The sequence below is a fragment of the Nannospalax galili genome, unplaced genomic scaffold (genome assembly GCF_000622305.1).
Source record: "Nannospalax galili isolate Female #2095 unplaced genomic scaffold, S.galili_v1.0 scaffold15, whole genome shotgun sequence".
NCBI lineage: Eukaryota > Metazoa > Chordata > Mammalia > Rodentia > Spalacidae > Nannospalax > Nannospalax galili.
Window position 1 is genome coordinate 2,483,935 of NW_008337322.1, and position 6,000 is coordinate 2,489,934.

Below are 6,000 nucleotides of genomic sequence, written 5' to 3' on the forward strand. Positions count from 1 at the left end.
TTGTCTATAAATTATGTATTTGAAAATCTCATATTTTTTCCACGGGGACAAGAGTAATTATGGTGCTTGAAATTTCTGGAAGGATATTACAATGTTTAATTAACTCATTAAGCTGTATATTCTAAATATAACTATGTAACATGAAACAGTACAAAACAAAATGTACCTTGTCCATCATTAGTAACTTGAATGGACGAAGAGGGAAGATTCAAACAGCATATGTTTACTGCATACATCTTTTGCAAATATGGAGAAAAGCCTTTTTAATTGGGAAAAGTGGAGGGGTAGGCAAGGATTTTTCAGGTATTTTTGAAGGGGCTTAGGTGGGCTTTCAAGGGTTTGCTCACATTTGCGGTAGATCTTAATTGCTCCTAATTGCACTTCAGCTTGTGTGATGTCCTTGCCTCAGTACAGGTGCGTCACTAACAATACTTTAAAATTTCAAGCTGTGATTAGTCTATTGTTGCCATCATGATTACAAGGAGACTAAAAAAAGTTAACAAGTAAGGTGCAAAAAAAAAGAGTCAGAAGGATGTGCGCTGCTGAGGGGGACAGAATGTTAACAGGTAGAAGAATCAGCAGCATTAAAGTCAGTGGCAAGAAGTGTAGTTCAGTGGGTAGTGTTTGCCTAGCAAGCACGAGGCCTTGGGTTTGGTCCCTAGTACCTCGTTCCACTGGGCATAATGTCAGAGACCTGTAATTCCAGCCTCAGGAGGAGAAGCAGGAGGAACAGAAGGTCAAGGTTATCCTTGACTTCATGCCCAGTTGGAGGCCAGTTTGGACTACATGAGACCCTCCCTCAAACAGGAGCAATAACAATAATGACAACATAGAAGAGGACCTGTGGATACTGGGAGTTGTCCGATGGTAAATCACTGAGCTCTTCCTGGTAAACACAATTAATTTGGGAAAAAAACATTCAAGCTGATTTTGATTGTGTTATAGAGACATTTGAGCCAGGCCATTTATTTAACTCAAGGCAAGAGGAAAGAAGAGGATAGGATTGCTTACAGGCTCCTGGGACCCTGCTCATATGAACTTACGTCAGTGGTGTCAGCATGCACAAGACCCGTGCAAACTCAAGCAGACAAAAACCCAGCACAGAACTGGGGAGGTGGGCAGCAGGCCCTAACCTTAGCAGAACTATTGGGCAGCCGATTACTGTTGAGTGTAGAAGAGCTGATCTTCTTAAAAGGGAGACTCTAAATAGGCTGAATAGATCCCAGTGGAAGAACTTGTACTGAGGGAGTTCAGGGGATACTAACTTGATTCCATAGACTTTGACATAAGTGACAGAATGCGTGAAATCCAGTGGAGGGGGCCTGTGGGGGGGTGCAGATGGGGAAGAGGGTATAGAGATGATTAAAATGTTGGTATGAAATGAAATACACAAAACTTCAATAATACACAAAAGCAAAATGAGTTTATTTGGGACCTGAGAGTGTGGATGACGGAGAGGAGCTGGAAGATGGGGACAGCTGAGATGTGTCGGTGTCTAAGAGTGGCATGGGGTGAATGTGCTCTCCCCACTTACACTTCCTGGAGATGGATAGGATGCCCACAGCGCTGCATACTCTTGAAAGGGCCTAGGCCAGGCTCTGTGAGCTTTTTCTCTTCTGGGAATCAGCCCTGAGCAGACTCTTCTGGGTTCATTATTCTGTGCCTCTGACTTCCCGTTTTCTCCTGTTTCACACCAACTCTCTAATCAGACTCAATACTGGGCAATTTCCTCACAGGAAATCATAGACTAGATTAGCTGCAAGACCCTTACAAACACAGGACCAGGAACACTGTGTTGGCAGAATCTCAGGAGGGTCCCATGGGATTCCAAAGAATGGCACAGTAAGCAGGGTTTGAACAGGGTCAGGCACCTTGCTAGGAATTTCAGCAAATAATTTTGATTTAGCATTGAATCAGTCCTGCAGTGTTCATCTCTTCAACAAACACACAGGGGCAGAAGACAGTGTGTACCTTCCCAGCTTGAAGTCAGAAGAGGCAGAGGGCTGAGCCTCAGCAGGGTGCGGGCAGAGGGAGACCACTAGAGGCTCTGCCCTGTGGCAAGATCTGGAGTTTAAAATTGTGCCTTTGAGTCTGTGTCCTTTTCCTAGAATGCCCCCTGCCCCCCAAGAATCACTGCATTGCAAAACATGTTCTTTGGGCCATCACCAGCACTGACATTTGACAGTTGAGGGAAACTACCTGCAAGCCCCAGCAGTCTAAATACAACAGATTTATCATATCCTGAACTCTCAGGATAAATAGCCCCAAGCATTTATTCACTCCAGTTTCCATGATCATTCTAGGTTTGGCTTTATGAAAACACTGGAACAGTGAAGTCAGTCAAGAATGTGAGTCACCTCTGAGTCAGACCTCAGTGTCTGCCTCCCTTGCCTCCCAGGACCTTAGCTAATGCTCAAGGGCATTGGTAATTTAGCAGTCATGTAAGGTGGGCTGGCTTCCCTGCAACACTGCAGTGTGCGGGCATGGTAACCTCTGAAGGAAAACAGTCCCCCTGAGGTTCAGAGTCCTAAGAAGTGTAACAGTGTTTGCAGAAAAAAAAAAAAACATGGGCTCCTATGCTAGTTTTAAAGCCAGAACAAGCAATTCTAGTCAAAGATAGCTGAGAGAACTGCATCTTAAAAAATGTAGTTTCATCCAGTGGTCAAGTCTCAAACCTCACTGTACAATTTTAACAAGTATACATATGTTAGTGAGTGAGAAACACACACCGTTTTAGACAAGTGATATCCTCAGAAATCTCACTCCTCAGAGCACTTCTCTGCCACAGGACAGTGGACTAGATGGTCTCTGAAATTTCAGAAGATATTTATATTACTACAGGAAAGCCAGGACTCAACTGTACAAGGCCCCGGCGGACCTGCTCTCCTTGAGAAACGCTCTCTGTGTTCCTATGTCAATCAAACAGAACCCGAAGCATTCGTTCCTTGTCCATAACCGTGACTCCTGTGCTTGCCAGTCTCTCCGTGAAGGAACCAACATTGAAGGCTACGTTGCAGGCCTGGATTGGGACTCCGTTGGTGACCTTTGATTTCTCTGTCCCTAAAGGCAGCTGCATCTACCTCCCTGTTAGTGACTTTCTTCTATCCCATATGTGTTTCTCTTTCTTTTTTGTAATGAATTCTAATGTGCTTCCATCGTCCCAGGGAGTAAGTCTGACAGTGATCACCAACAATAAAGGAGCATGGGGTCACCCAACAATATAAAGCGAACAATGAGCTACAGTTAAGCCTACATAACTGTGTACAAGCAACACCTCCAAAGTAGGAATGACAAACTTTTCACTCAAAGTAACGAAGGCTCCAGAGCAGAGAGCTTTGTGGCCACCTGATCAAATGGTGTGACCGAGCACAGTGAGGGAGACGCAGCACAGTTACCAGGATGCCTAATCCTCCATAGAGACCGTCCCTCAAATACACGTCATTTCCTTTCTAAAGTGCATGCAAATCATTCCTGGGTTTTATGGGCTGAAGAGCTGGGCCTCCTTCTACTACATGAATCAATGTTCAATGACCAGAACAATGGTTTATCAGGAGTTACCCGAGTCCATAGCTCGTTAGCACAGAGTTCAAATTAACCTATTTCATAGACTGGTATATTCAACCCAACAGCCAGTTAAATGCATATTTACATTGACCTGATTTTAACCCCCCAGTCTCTACTGGGCAGAATAAGACACCTAGGTGTTTTCTTGCTGTGTTTCATATAGAAGATATAGGTAGTCTCAGAGGGGGATGGACTATGAGGAACTCAGGATGTCTACAAAGAAATGAATACAGTCACTTCTTCACCTCCTCCTCGTGGAGGGGGCAAAAGGGTCATTGTCCAACAAGAAATGGAAAAGGGACTCAGAGACAGGAGAATTTCTTTAATTTAGAAATTATTGTCTACTCCGGTTCTATAGCAAAGGGTGATTTAGCTTTCGCTGAGTGTGTTTGGTTCCACACTACCCAAGTAATACAATTTTTCTGGGGCTGGCAATCTAGCCCAGTGGTACAGTGCTTGCCTAGGGTGCAGGGCTCTGCATTCAATTTCCAGTACCCCCCACACACATAAACTCAAACACACACATAAACACACACACACAATGGATGAACACCTGGTCACTCAGAAAATTGTAGTGAGTTTTTAGGGCTTCTAAATATGGTCAGTTCCCATCCCAAATTGATCATAGTATCATAGTATCAGCTTTTTCCCAAGAATATATATTCCTTTGTGTGGGTGGGTGAGGTCATGAAAAAGACACAAAACAGCATCAAGGGGGGACAGCCGACTGTCTAATAACGAGCTCCTGATTATCAGGAAGGACAGAGATATGACTCTCCACACATCAGAGAGGCTGTAAGAACTACAACTGAGGTGGACCAAGGTTACCTCACAAGCACCATGGACCCGGCTCTGCAACCTCTTTTCTTTCTTTTCAAACTTGCAAAGGTAGACACATTTTCAGTGCACTGGAAAAGAGTTGAGTCTGAGTCTCCGCAGGACTTCTGTTCTTCTGTTAGGCTTTTGGAAGCTGTCAAGGACTACATCTGAAATCAAATCCACTTCTTTTTCATTGAGAAACTACATAGAATCATACTGGATGGATCTTTAACACATGGAACTTAGGAGTATGCCCTTAGGTGGAGGAAAGAAGGGGGAAGGGAAGAGAGATCTAGAGAGAGTGGGGAAGAGACAGTGGAAGAGGGAGGCAGAGACAGAGAGGATGAAATAGAGTGAGGAGGACAGAAGAGGAATGTGAGACTGAGTTACAGTGAAGGGACACAGGGAGAAGGACAAGAGGACAGGAGGGACTCAAGCAAACATGACCTGCACAAAAGCACAATGCTCACCTCAAAGGGGTAAGAGAGCTGATTCTGGAGCAAATATGAGTGGCCATGGCCGGAAGCAGATTCAGGTTACCCCAAATTCCTTGTTCCAAGGTGATTAAAGTTCCATCAGGTTTTTATAGCAACAGAACTAGGGAAGCCATAAATCAACACACTCTTTGGACACTGGTGGAGGCATCAGTTGGGTTGTGTGAAGTAGAGAAGTCCCCGCTGGGGCTTCAGCTGCTGTCTGATAGGCGACCTGGCCCTTAGGTTGGTGGAAGCTGGTGGTAGGCTGAGTTACTACATTCCGAAAGCTTTTGCTTTGTTAGTTACAGGATGTTAAGTCAGAACTGAGGTGGGGAATTAGTGTCTGTTTAGGGATTAAAGATGTCCCAAGACAAATGGTGATTGGGTTTCTAGACCTGCAAACACCAAACGCTCAGCAATCACTGAAGCTCTAACCAGCTGATCAGTCCTCACAGAAGGTTCCGTTTCAAGAAGGAGTTTTTCTGGGAGTTTTCATTCCTACATTAAGGAAAAGAAAACCTTCGGGTATTTAGAATATTTTAGATTTTTACATGAAGTCTCACATTGGAAACTCCAATCTGGATGTTTTTGAGTAGATATTCTCTCTATATATTGGGAAAACTATCAAGCACTTCCCCTCCTTGTCCTCATAACTGACATGAGACAGTTACAAACCTGGTCTTCTGTAGGAAACTCTTCCCTGTTCACTAGGATTAGAGAGTCAAGACCTGTGTCTTCTGTCTTCCCTGGAGTAACAACCACAACTCTGAGTCTTGTGTGAGTGGTACATGCAAATATATTAATCTACATGTGCAAATTAACATAAGCTCCCTATCCCCCCTTCTCCAGAAGTTGACTGCAAGGCCAGTAGCCATGAAACTAACAAAATAACAACAGGGAAATTAAGAGACCCTGCCTAGTCCAGGCATCTATTACAAATGCCTATGTTTGTTAATTAAATGCATTGTACTTACTTATATATATATTTTTGCTTAACTAAGGGGAAATTATGAATTATTTAAAAGAACCCAACAAAAAGAAAACAGAAAAAAGAAACATTTTGATGCAAATCTTGGCAAATATCCAGCTAGCAATAACTTGAAGATTTAATATTATTACATGCACAAAAAAAAAATAAAGC